Source organism: Bos indicus x Bos taurus, chromosome 29, assembly GCF_003369695.1.
Source record: "Bos indicus x Bos taurus breed Angus x Brahman F1 hybrid chromosome 29, Bos_hybrid_MaternalHap_v2.0, whole genome shotgun sequence".
Lineage (NCBI taxonomy): Eukaryota > Metazoa > Chordata > Mammalia > Artiodactyla > Bovidae > Bos > Bos indicus x Bos taurus.
This window is the reverse complement of record NC_040104.1, coordinates 23,783,427-23,796,974: the sequence shown is the minus strand read 5'-3', so window position 1 is coordinate 23,796,974 and position 13,548 is coordinate 23,783,427. Positions and strand designations below refer to the sequence as shown.

The following is a 13,548-nucleotide window of genomic DNA, read 5'->3' as shown; positions in this document are numbered from 1 at the left end:
TTGGCTCGAATGAAATCTGGCACTACTGACATTTTGGTCTAGATAATTTTGGCAGGATGATCCTGTGTATTACAGGATGCAAATCATCCCTTTCTGCAACCCATTAGTGTCTCCCCATCACCAATTGTGAAAATGAAAATGTTCTCCAGACACTGTCATATGTTCCCCATCACCAATTGTGAAAATGAAAATGTTCTCCAGACACTGTCATACGTTCCCTCAGTAGCAAAAACCTGTGTTTAAGAATTGTTGACTGATGTTTACTTATACCTGGTCTTATAACATAATGGCCTTTGAGACAATTCTCTCTTATTTCTACTTATGTCCCTCCAGCTCAATGTGCCCCAAATTGAATTCAGCATTTTCTTACAGTTTCCACTGCTGGTCTTCTGGGTTATACTTTTCAAAGCTATTTTCACCAATCTCCAAACAATGAATCCATGAATGAAGCATAAGCAATTCTCACTCATCATTTTCATCTGGTCTTCAAGAACCCAGAGAATCCATCTCCTTGAAAATTTTGGCCTTTCTTCTCACTTACATAGCTTCTGCAGTGTCTCTTCATCTCAAATTTCAATTACTCTAAGAGTTTTCTAATGTGGATCCCTATGGAATTTGACAATAGGTATCACTGTCACCTGCTCATCATCACTGTACAGATGCTCACTGAAACAAACACACACACACACACAAATACACACAAATATCCCTCTTTCTCTTCCTGTTCTCCATCCCTAATTCATACCTATATGATTTTCAACATAAATTAGGTGAGATCAATATTCTTGAGGTACGTTATTAATACCATTTAAGCACTAATCATAGTGAATCCATCTTGCTAATGATTGCTTTTATTTATTTTTTTTTCTAGTGGTTCTTTAATGATTGCTTTTATTTCCATATTCTTTCTTGTTTTTCTTTTTATTCCAAAGACTTTCCCAGATTTTCCTCTGACTTCTTCTCCAGCCTTGGTAAATTCTCTTCTGTATGTTCAACAGTCTCTAAGAGGAGGAAGAAGGTTAATGATGTTAACATTCCTTAAATTTCTGCTTTCATGCCTGTTTTTCAGTTTGGTAAAGCCTCCCTCAAATGTGCAGGTAATTGCCTAATTTGGAGAGTGTTTGAGCGTTTTTAAGGAATAAATCTCTAGATTTTACTGGGTGATAATGGCAGCGGTTAACTTACTACATGGAGAAGTAGGAATATCTGAATATCCAGTTACTTCTTTTTTGTTTGTTTGTTTTTAATTGAAAGATAATTGCTTTACAGAATTTTGTTGTTTCCTGTCAAACTCAACATGGATCAGCCAAAGGTATACATATATCCCCTCCCTTTGGAATCTCCCTCCTCATCCCAACCTTCTAGATTGATACAGAGACCCTGTTTGAGTTTCCTGAGTCATTCATCAAATCCCCACTGGCTATCTATTTCACATATGGTAATATAAGCTTCCATGTTGCTCTTTCCATACATCTCACCCTCTCCTCCCTTCTGTCCATGTCTGTAAGTCTATTCTCTATGTCTGTTTCTCCATTGCTTTCCTGTAAATACATTCTTCTGTACCATTTTTCTAGATTCTGTATACATGTGTTAGAATATTACATTTATCTTTCTCTTTCTGACTTACTTCATTCTGTATAACAGGCTCTAAGTTCATTCAACTCATTAGAACTGATTCAAATGCATTCCATTTAATGGCTGAGTAATATTCCAATCTGTATATATACCACAACTTCTTTATCCATTCGTCTGTTGATGGACATCTAGATTGCTTCCATGTTCTAGCTATTGTAAATAGTGCTGCAATAAACAATGGAATACTTGTGTCTTTTTCAAGTTTGGTTTCCTCAGGGTATATGCCTAGGAGTGGGATGGCTGGATCATATGGCGGTTTTATTCCTAGTTTTTTAAGGAATCTCCATACCATCTTCCATAGTGGCTATATCAAATTACATTCCCATCAACAGTGCAAGAGCATTCCCTTTTCTCCACACCCTATCCAGCATTTATTGTTTGCAGACTTTCTGATGATGGCCATTCTGACTGGTCTGTGGTGATATTTCATTGTACTTTTGATTTGTATTTCACAAGTAATGAGTGATGTTGAGCATCTTTTCATGTGTTTGGTAGCCATCTGTATGTCTTTGGAGAAATGTCTGTTTAGTTCTTTTCCCCACTTTTTTATTATTATTATTATTTTATATCATTTTCCATTAGTCTATATTCTGTTTTTGTGCCAGTACCATACTGTCTTGATGACTGTAGCTTTTTAATATAATCTGAAGTCAGGAAGGTTGATTCCTCCAGCTTTGTTCTTCTTTCTCAAGACTGCTTTTGCTATCCAGGGTCTTTTGTGTTCCCATATGAATTGTGAAAATTTTTTGTTCTAGTTCTGTGAAAAATGTCTTTGGTAATTTGATAGGTATCACATTGCATCTGTAGATTGCATTTGGTAGTAGTCATTTTCACAATATTGATTCTTCCTACCAAGGAATGTGGAATATCTCTTCATCTGTTTATGACGTCTTGGATTTCTTTCATCAGTATCTTATAATTTAGAATGTATAGTTCTTTTATTACATTAGGCAAGTTTATTCCTAGATATTTAATTATTTTTGTTGCAATGGTGAATGGGATTGATTCTTTAATTTGTCTTTCTGATTTTTCATTGTTTATATATATATATATATATATATATATATATATATATATATATACATATAGAAATACAGGTGATTTCTGTGTATTGATTTTGTATCCTGCAACTTTGCTAAATTCACTGATTAGCTCTAGTAATTTTCCTAATACTACCTTTAGGGTTTACAATGTTCAGTATCATGATATCTGCAAACCATGAGAGCTTTACTTCTTCTTTTCTTATATGGATTCCTTTTGTTAATCTTTATTCTCTGATTGCTGCAGCTATGACTTCCAGAACTATGAAGAATAATAGCAGGGAAAGTGGACAACTTTATCTTGTTCCTGATCTTAGGTGCAATGCATTCAGCTTTTCACTAGAGAATACTGTTTGCTGAAAGGCTTATTTCAGTAATTTCAGCTTATTTACTATTTTGAGATAGGTTCCTTCTCTGACCATTTTGTGAAGAGTTTTAATCATAAATGGGTGCTGAATTTTGTCAAAGGCTTTTTCTGCATCTATTGAGATTATCATATGGTTTTTATCTTTCAATTTGTTAATATGGGGTATCACATTGATTGATTTGAGTATATTGAAGAATTCTTGCATCCCAACTTAATCATGGTGTATGAACGTTTTGATGTGTTGCTGAATTCTGTTTGCAAAAATTTTGTTGAGGATTTTGCATCTATGTTTATCAGTGATATTGGCCTGTAGCTTTCTTTTTTTTATTTTGGTATCAAAATATTTTTTTTATTTCGGGTTTGATATCAGGGTGATGGTGACCTCGTAAAATGAGTTTGGAAGTGTTCCTTCCTCTGCAATTTTTTGAAAGAGTTTTAGAAGGATAGGTAGTAGCTCTTCTCTAAATGTTTGATAGAATCCTCCCGTGAAGCCATCTGATCCTGGGCTTTTGTTTTTTGGGAGTTTTTTTTATTTTTTTTATCACAACTTCAATTTCAGTGTTTGTAATTGGGTTGCTCATAATTTCTATTTATTCCTAGTTCAGTCTTGGAAGATTGAACTTTTCTAAGAATTTGTCTATTTCTTCCAGGTTATCCATTTTATTCCCATATAGTTGTTCATAATAGTCTTTTATAATCATTTTTATTTCTGCATTGTCTATTGTAACCTCCCCTTTTTCATTTCCAATTTTCTTGAATTGATTGTTCTCTCCTTTTTTTTTTCTTGATGAGTCTCGCTAAATATTTGTCAATTTTGTTTATCTTCTCAAAGAACCAAATTATAGTTTTAGTAAGCTTTACTAATGTTTCTTTTATTTCTTTTTCATTTATTTTTGCTCTGATCTTTATGATTACTTTCCTTCTACTAATTTTGGGTTTTTGTTGTTCTTTTTCCAGTTGTTTTAGCTGTAAAATTAGATTGTCTATTCAATGTTTTTCTTGTTTCTTGAGGTAGGATTGTATTTCAATAAACTCCCCTCTTAGAACTGTTTCACTGCATAGGTTTTGAGTTGTAGTGTTTTTATTGTCATTTGTTTCTATAAATTTTTTGATTTCTCTTTTGATTACTTTAGTAACATATTGGTTATTTAGAAACATATTGTCTAATCTCCATGTGTTTGTGTTTTTTAATTTTAGTTTTTTTTTTTTTTTTTTAATTTTCTGTTTTGATGATCTATCCATTGGTGTGAGTGAGCTGTTAAAGTCACCTTCCATTTTTGTGTTACTGTCAATTACTCCTTTTTATCTCTGTTAGTGTTTGTCTTATGTATTGAGGTGCTTCTGTGTTGGGTGCATAGATATTTATAATTGTTATGTCTTTCTCTTGCGTTAGTCACTTTATCATTATATAATATCCTGTCTTATCTCTTGTAATCTTTATTTTAAAGTCTATTTTGTCTGATATGAGGATTGCCACTCCAGTTTTCTTTTGCTTCCCATTTGCATGGAATATATTTTTCCACCCTCTCACTTTCAGTCTATATGTGTCTTTTGATCTGTGGTGGGTTTCTTGTAGACAGCATATGTGTTGGTCGTGTTTTTGTATCCATTCAACCAGTCTGTGTCTTTTGGTTGGAACATTTAATCCATTTACATTTAAAGTAATTGTTGATATATATATATATTCCTATTGTCATTGTCTTAATTATTTGGTGTTGATTTTGTAGATCTTTTTGTTCTCTTGTATTTCTTGACTATTTAAGTTCCTTTAACATGTGTTGTAAAGCTGGTTTGGTAGTTAGTACTGAATTCTCCTAACTTGTGTTTGTCTGAAAAGCTTTTGATTTCTCCATCAGTTTTGAATGAGATCCTTGCTAGGTAGAGTAATCTTGGTTGTAGCTTTTTCCCTTTCAGTACTTTAAATATATCCTGACATTCCCTTCTGGCCTGAAGAGTTTCTGTGGAAATATCAGCTGTTAAACATATGGGGTTTCCTTTGTATGTTACTTGGTGCTTTTCCCTTGCAGCTTTTACTATTCTTTCTTTGTGTTTAGTCTTTGGTAGTTTTATTAGTATGTACCTTGGTGTGTTTTTCCTGGGTTTATCCTGTATGGGACTCTTTGTGTCTCTTGAATTGATTGACTATTTCCTTTCCCATCCTGGGAAAATTTTCAACTATAATATCTTCAAAAGTGTTTTCATACCCTTTATTGTTCTCTTCTTCTTCTTGGACCCCTATAATTCCAATATTGCTGTGTTTGATATTGTCCCAGAGGTCTCTGAGATTATCCTAAGTTCTTTCCATTCTTTTTACTTTATTCTGCTCCTTGGAAATTATTGTCACCATTTTATCTTCCAGCTCACTGATTCCTTCTTCTGCTTCAGATATTCTGCTATTGATTCCTCCGAGAGTATTTTTAACCAGTAGTTATGTTGCTTGTGTCTGTACATTTATTCTTTTATTCTTCTACATCTTTGTTAATTGATTCTTGTATTTTCTCCATTCTGTTTTCAAGGTTTTTGATTATCTTTAGTATAATTATTCTGAATTCTTTTTCAGGTAGTTTGCCTATTTACTCTTCATTTATTTGAACTTCTGTGTCTAATTTGTTCCTTCATTTGTGTAGTATTTCTCTGTGTTTTCATTTTACTTTTTTTTTTTTAACTTATTGCATTTTAGGTCTCCTTTTTCCCAGGCTTCAAGTTTGAGTTTGTTCTTCCTTTTGGTTTCTGCCCTTCTAAATAACCACCTTCCAGTGGTTTATGTAAGCTCTGTATAGGGTGAGATTTGTGCTGACTTTTCTTTTTGTTTGCTTGTTTTTCCTCTGATGGGCAAGGCTGAATGAGGTGATAATCCTGTCTGTTGATTGCTGGGTTTGTATTTTTGTTTTGTTTTTGTTTTTTTTTTTTGTTTAAATGAGGAGTCCTGCACAGGGTGCTACTGGTGGCTTAGTGATGCTGGGTCTCATATTCTAGAGGTTTCCTTAGTGTGAGTTCTCATTATTTGATACTTCCTAGCATTAGGTCTTTGGTAATCTAGGGTCTTGGAGTCAGTGCTCCCACTCCAAAGTCTCAGGGCTTTATCTTCAGTCAGGAATGAAGATTCCCCAAGTGCTTTGTTATGGCATTGCTGCTGCTAAGACACTTCTGTCGTGTCTGACTCTGTGTGACCCCATAGACGGCAGCCAACCAGTCTCCTCCATACCTGGGATGGAGTATTATGTGAGATTAAAGCAAATACCCAAAAGTGAGAAACCAAAGATCAATCCCAGGCAAATTGCAGTTACAAAATCAGGCAAATAATGATTAAATTAATAGAATATACACCCATAAGCAAAATCAAAATGGTCCAACTAAAGTACAGTAGATTGACGTGGTGAACAAAGGAAATAAAAAGTTATAGCTACCAGTTAAGAGCAAATCTAACTAAAGCACAAACTGGTAAACAAAACTAAAACAAGGTGCCAAGTTGGGACTACAGCAATGAAAGAGAAACTAACAAATACGCTGAGAGGAAAGGAAAGAAAGAAAAGAAAGAATAGATATGCAAAGTTAAATAGAAGTAGGTAAGAAAGATTTATATACATTAAAGATTAACTGCAAGAGGAAAAGAGCAGTATGAAAAGCAAAGGAATACATGTAGAAAAAATAATAATAAGTTTTAAAAAATGAAAAATTAAGTTAAAAAAAATTCCACAGAATTGCAAATGTCCAATGTAGAGGCAGAGAATTGTAATAACAATAAAATATATGGCTGAGAAAAAAAAAAAAAAGCTCAAAAACGTGATTAGATTTCATAGTGCCAATAAAATTGACAATTACGGGGCAGGGGGTGAAGTTTGGGCATGAACGTGGTACAGCTGCTTGGCTTGCAGGGACCGTGGTGGTGCCAAGTGTGCAGGGACATGGACAGTCTCTGATTCAGGAGTTATGGCCCTATGAGAGTCTTTTTTAAAGCCTCTGGTAGCTGGCGATCAGAAGGCCTCTTTGGCCAGTCTTTCTCTGTAGCTCTGCCCATTCAGGCACTTAGAGGCCTTCATTGCCTGGGTCTTTCTCTGTTGTTCAGCCTGTCAGGCACTTAAAGAAGCACTCTGGGTGGGGTCCTACTCTTGTAGTTCAGTGCCTCAGGGGTATAATGAGCCAGCCTCTCTATTTTTCACCTGTGGATGCTGGCCTGTGGGGATAGAGAGGCTATGGTGATGGCTTCACCCTCTACACATGACTCAGCAGTATGGCCTTGCTTCCATGGCTGCTTGGCTTTCCTCCACAGGCATTTCCCAGCACAATATCTTCCATCATATCCCCTCGATCCATTTCTCCACAGTCAACAGCAGCCTTTGCCCTGGGATATTTCCCCAGTTCCTAAACTCCAGCTCCCAGCTTCTTCACCTTCTAGGGGACCTGTGTCCCCATCTAGGGTATGTATGGCTACAACAAGGACTGTCTCCATTTAGGCTGCCACAGATCAGCTGTTTCACTCTCAGCCTTAAATGTTTCTCCTCTGACTCAGACAGTTGCCCCAATGTGGGGATCAGACCCCTGCTTCAGTTCCCCCACCTGCAGGGGGCAGATCCAGTCCTACTAACACTGTTGTTTTTCTTCCTAGTTTCTTCATCCTACCAAGTTTTGCATGATTCTACATGTTATTTACCACTGGTCAGGTACTCCTGTCGGCTCTCACCTGGTGTTCTGCATACACTCTGTCTGAAGTCATATTCCTGATGTATCTGTGGAGAGAGAAGTACTCCACATCCACCTACTCCTCTGCCATCTTGTTCTCCCTATTACCAAGAACCAGGAACTGTGCTAAGAAACAAGTAGGCAGCATTTAATTTAGTTTTCAAACAAAGCAGATATTTAAGTTTTGTTTTTCAGAGAGCTGGAGAATAGAAGGGATTATCCCCAGGTCACACAGCAAGTAAGAAAGTGAAAGTGAAGTCGCTCAGTCGTGTCGACTCTTTGCGACCCCATGGTGTACATGTGTACACCCGTGGCGGATGCATGTTGATGTATGGCAAAACCAATACAATATTGTAAAGTAAAATAATAATAATAATAAATAAATAAATAAATAAGCACATCATAAATGACCCTTAGTTTGTCTTCAAAAAACATTATTATATTTTAGAAATATGAATAATTATTTGACCTCCAGTACTTCAGCCATGAAGCTCAAATTGCCTATACCATTCTTAGTGCACTGCTCCCAGGGTCACAGGGGTGGAATATATGACTTAAATATATGCCATCCCATTATGTTCCCTTAGAGTATTCAAATTAGAAATAGGAGCAGGGTTTTCCTGGGACTTGGAAAATCTGTTGAGATATAAATATGATGCCTGCTAAGCAGTTGTGTTTCTAAACTACTGGATCATGATCCAGGCTGGAAGAAGGTGAGCACTAAAGCAGCAGATCTCAGGTGGAATAAAGCACATTATGAACTTCTTCTGATGAGGAATAAATTAATGATCTCCCCAGAATTACTCTTCCTCACACATAAATATGTACATACACACATAGAGGAACACAAAAGTACACTCATCTACTCTTTTTATGCTTAGGATAATGGACCCTAGAAGTCACTCTTCAGTGACTGAGTTCATCCTCTCTGAGGTCACAGAATAGCCACAACTCCAGCTGTCACTTTTCCTCCTCTTCCTAGGAATCTATGTGGTCATGGTGGTGGAGAACCTGGACATGATCACACTGACAGGGCTCAGTTCTCACCTGCACACCCCCATGTACTATTTCCTCAGCAATTTGTCCTGTATTGACTTCTGTCAGCCCACTGTCATTACCCCCAAAATGCTGGTGAACTTTATGACAAAGCAGAACATCATTTCTTACTCTGAATGCATTATTCAGCTCTACTTCTTCTGCATTTTAGCTATTTCAGAGTGTCACATGTTGGCTGCAATAGCATATGACCGCTATGTTGCCATCTGCAATCCCTTGCTTTAAAATGTTATCATGTCTTACCACATCTGCCTCTGCCTCACAGTGGGAGTTTATATTTTGGTCATCATTGGATCCACAATCCATAAAGGATTTGTGTTGAGACTCCTTTTCTGTGAGAACAATGTGGTTAACCATTATTTCTGTTATCTCTTTCCACTCTTGGAGCTATCCTGTTCTAGCGTCTATGTCAATGAATTGTTGGTTCTAGTCTTGAGTGCATTTAACACCCTGACTCCTGACTTAACCATCCTTACATGCTACCTCTTCGTCCTCTCCAGCATCCTCCAAATCACTCCCCTGAGGGCAGGTCCAAAGCCTTCAGCACCTGCAGCTCTCACATCTTAGCTGTTGCTGTTTTCTTTGGATCTGCAGCATTCATGTACCTGAAGCCATCATCTGTGAGTTCCATGGATCAAGGAAAAGTGTCCTCTGTGTTTTATACCTGCATTGTTCCCATGCTGAATCCTCTGATTTACAGTCTGTGGAATAAGGATGTCAAATTTGTCCTGAAGAAAATTCTGGAAACAGGAAAATGTATATGAATAGAATCAATAGTATGATGTCATAGAAGTCATTTGGTTTGCTGAGCTACGCAGTGTATTAGATATATTGTTCAAATTTTTGGAAATTTACTGATACTTCTCTATATAACTCATCTCCAAAATTCTCCTGGCTACTTCTTTGAACATACATTTCAATGATTATATAAGGAAAAATACAATAATAGAATTTTTTAAAAATCTTGAATATTAAAGGAGCTTACTTTTATTTTTTAATAATAATATATCTAGGAAGAACAACAATGCTTATGATGATTAGGGTGAAAGTCACAATATGCATATTATCAAGATTTATGAAATATAAAGCACTATGCCCAGTACTTTAAATGGATATCTTTATTTACTATATTCCTTCAGAACAAATTCTAGTATTATTTTCCTTTGAAAAGAAGAAATGGAAGGTTATTTAATTTGTGTTTTTGCCATGGTCCCAAACATAATAAATGATAAAGAAAACATAATAAGTGATACTTTTGCACAAGAAGATAGTGAATAGGTCCAATGCCCCCCTGAGAATTCCCTTCTATATGTCAAGCATCATCACTTTCCTATAAGACTGTGTTTCTTTTCTCTAGATATCTTCTATGCTATTTTCACTTTTATTTCCTTTGATAAAATGAAAATAATCAAAATCTTTCAAACAGTATTGGTCAAAGCAACAATTGCAAGGATGGAGATTTATTGCAGGGTTTCACAGTAGACAGTCATTAAAGAGATTCAAATTATAATTGAAATGTAAATATTTATAAAAGCAGCCCAGACAACATTGTCTTATCTTTATACCAATAACACTATAACTATTTATGAAGCAGCTGTTCATAAAAGAAAAAAATCCTGCTGGATTATATCACTTTAATGTTGTTAATGCTCTTCTGTTCCATACTTTATTGAATTGTGTATTCATGTTCAGTTCAGTCCCTCAGTTGTGTCTGACTCGTTGCAACCCCATGGACTGCAGCACACCAGGCTTCCCTGTCCATCACCAACTCCTGGAGCTTGCTCAAACTCATGTCCATTGAGTCGGTGATGCCATCCAACCATCTCATCCTCTGTCGTCCCTTTCTCCTGCTGCCTTCAATCTTACCCAGCATCAGAGTCTATTCCAAGGAGTCAGCTCTTTGCATCAGGTGTCCAAAGTATTCGTGCTTCAGTTTCAGCATCATTCCTTCCAATGAATATCCAACAATGATTTCCTTTAGGATTGACTGGTTTGATCCCCTTGCAGTCCAAGGGACTCTCAAGAGTCTTCTCCAACACCAAAGTTCAAAAGCTTCAATTCTTCAGCGCTCAGCTTTCTTTATACTCCAACTCTCACACCCATACATGACTACTGGAAAAAACATAGTTTGACAATGTTGGCAAAGTAATATCTCTACTTTTTAATATGCTTTCTAGGTTGGTCATAGCTTTTCTTTCAAGGAGCAAGCATCTTTTAATTTCATGGTTGCAGTCACCATCTTCAGTGATTTTGGAGCCCAAGAAAATAAAGTCTGTCTGTTTCTATTGTTTCCCTATCTATTTTCCATGAAATGATGGGTCCAGATGCCATGGTCTTAGTGTTTTCAATGTTGAGTTTTAAACCAGCTTTACTTTCATCAAGAGGCTCTTTAGTTCCTCTTCACTTTCTGGCATAAAAGTGGTGTTATCTGCATTTCTTTGGTTATTGATATTTCTCTTGGCAATCTTGATTCCAGCTTGTGCTTCATCCAGCTTAGCATTTTGCATCATGTACTCTGCACATAAGTTAAATAAGCAGGGTGACGATATACAGCCTTGATATATGTTAATGCTCTTTTGTGCCATAATTTATACAGTTGCCATTTCATGTTATGTTCTCTTTAAAACATCTCTTCTTTTCCCTCATACTATTGCTTTTTGATTGTGGTTCTTAAACATCTTATAATTATAAATTCTCATATTATTATAAATGCTCAGTTGTTTTCTGTCTTTTCCTAATTCAAACCATCCTATTCATTATTGCCATATCAATGTCCTTTAAATAGTATGCTGTCTATTCACCTAATATAACAAGTTGCAGTGTTTACTTATAGTATACAAATATTGGACAAATATATAATATAACTTTGTTGCTTTTTACTCACTAAATTCTATCCAACTCTTTCCAACCCCATGGATTGTAGCCTGCCAGGCTTTTCTGTCCATGGGATTTCCCAAGTAGGAATACTGGAGTGGGTTTCTATTTCCTTCTCTAAGGATCTTCCCAAAAGATCATCCCAATGCAGTGGAAGATGCATGACTCCTGCATTTGCAAGTGGATTCTTTACTGCTGAGCCACAGGGGAACCACATAATATAACTTTACCTCCTTGTATTTCATTAAACATTAATTCAATAGCAGATAATCATTTTCAAAGAACATTCATATTTATCATTTGACTTAATTTACATCAGTCTTATTTGCTCAGTCGTGTCCAACTCTTTGCAGCCCAATGGACTGTAGCCCACCAGGCTCCTCTCCTGATGGAATTTTCCAGGTGAGAATAGTGTGGTGGAGTGCCATTTCCTACTTCAGAGGATCTTCCCAAACCCACATCTCTATCTCCTGCATTGTCAGGGGGATGCTTTACCCCTAGAGCCACCTGGGAAGCCTGGGGTATAAAGGAAGGGAGATGGTTACAATCACAACTCCTGTCATAGGAAACATTTCTAGTCCAGTGCTTTTCCCAACAAGCACAAATGGATTAACAGAGGACAGATAATAAGAGTTTTGATGGAAAATCCTTGAATTACTAGGGCTTAGGCTCCTAAGTAAAACATAGGTAAGTGACAGGAAATGGTCTCATTAGACCACTAGACCACTAGACAAGAAAAGCCTATGTAGATCCAGAAAAAAACAGATCATACTTCACATGAAGTGATCATTCTACCAGACTAGAAAAGCAGCGGCAGCAGCAAAGTAGACAGCAGACAGTTCATGAATCACGTGTGGATCGCTACGAGATGTCAATTTTTATTTATTTACTTTTTTTTTGTGTGTGAAGGGAGCTGCTAATTCTTTTTTAATAGGGAAGTGACACAGTTTTAAATGTTAATAATATCACACATGCCAAAGAATGCTCTAACTACCAAATAACTGGACTTGTCCAACACGCTAGTAAAGTAATGCTCAAAATTCTCCAAGCCAGGCTTCAACAGTACGTCAACCATGAACTTCCAGATGTTCAAGTTGGATTTAGAAAAGTCATAGGAACCAGAGATCAAACTGATAAATATCTGTTGGATTATTGAAAAAGCAAGGGAGTTCCAGAAAAACATCTATTTCTCCTTTCTTGACTATGCCAAAGCCTTTGACTGTGTGGATCACAATAAACTGTGGAAAATTCTGAAAGAGATGGGAATACCAGACCACCTGACCTGCCTCTTGACAAACCTATATGCAGGTCAGGAAGCAACAGTGAGAACTGGACATGGAACAACAGACTGGTTCCAAATAGGAGGAGTACATCAAGGCTGTATATTGTCAGCCTGCTTATTTCACTTATATGCAGAGTACATCATGAGAAATGCTGGGATGAATGAAGCACAAGTTGGAAACAAGTTTGCTGGGGGAAATATCGATAACCTCAGATATGCAGAAGACACCATCCTTATGGCAGAAAGCGAAGAACTAAAGAGCCTCTTGATGAAAGTAAAAGAGGAGAGTGAAAAGGTTGGCTTAATGCTCAACAATCAGAAAACTAAGATCATGGCCTCTGGTCCTATCACTGCATGGCAAATAGATGGGGAAACAGTGACAGACTTTACTTCTGGGGGCTCGAAAGTCACTGCAGATGGTGACTGCAGCCATGACATTAAAAGTCTCTTGCTCTATGGAAGAAAAGCTGTGACCAACCTAGACAGCATACTAAAAAGCAGAGACATTACTTTGCCAACAAATGTCTGTCTAGTCAAAGCTATGGTTTTTCCATAGTCATGTATGGATGTGAGAGTTGGGCTATAAAGAAAGCTGAGGGCCAAAGAATTGATGC

At 36.6% G+C, this 13,548-nt stretch overlaps 1 pseudogene; it reads left to right on the top strand.

The window, feature by feature from the left end:
- The first annotated feature begins 8,607 nt into the window (after positions 1 to 8,607).
- On the top strand, positions 8,608 to 9,542 carry LOC113886421 (annotated as a pseudogene).
- The last annotated feature ends 4,006 nt before the right edge of the window (positions 9,543 to 13,548 follow it).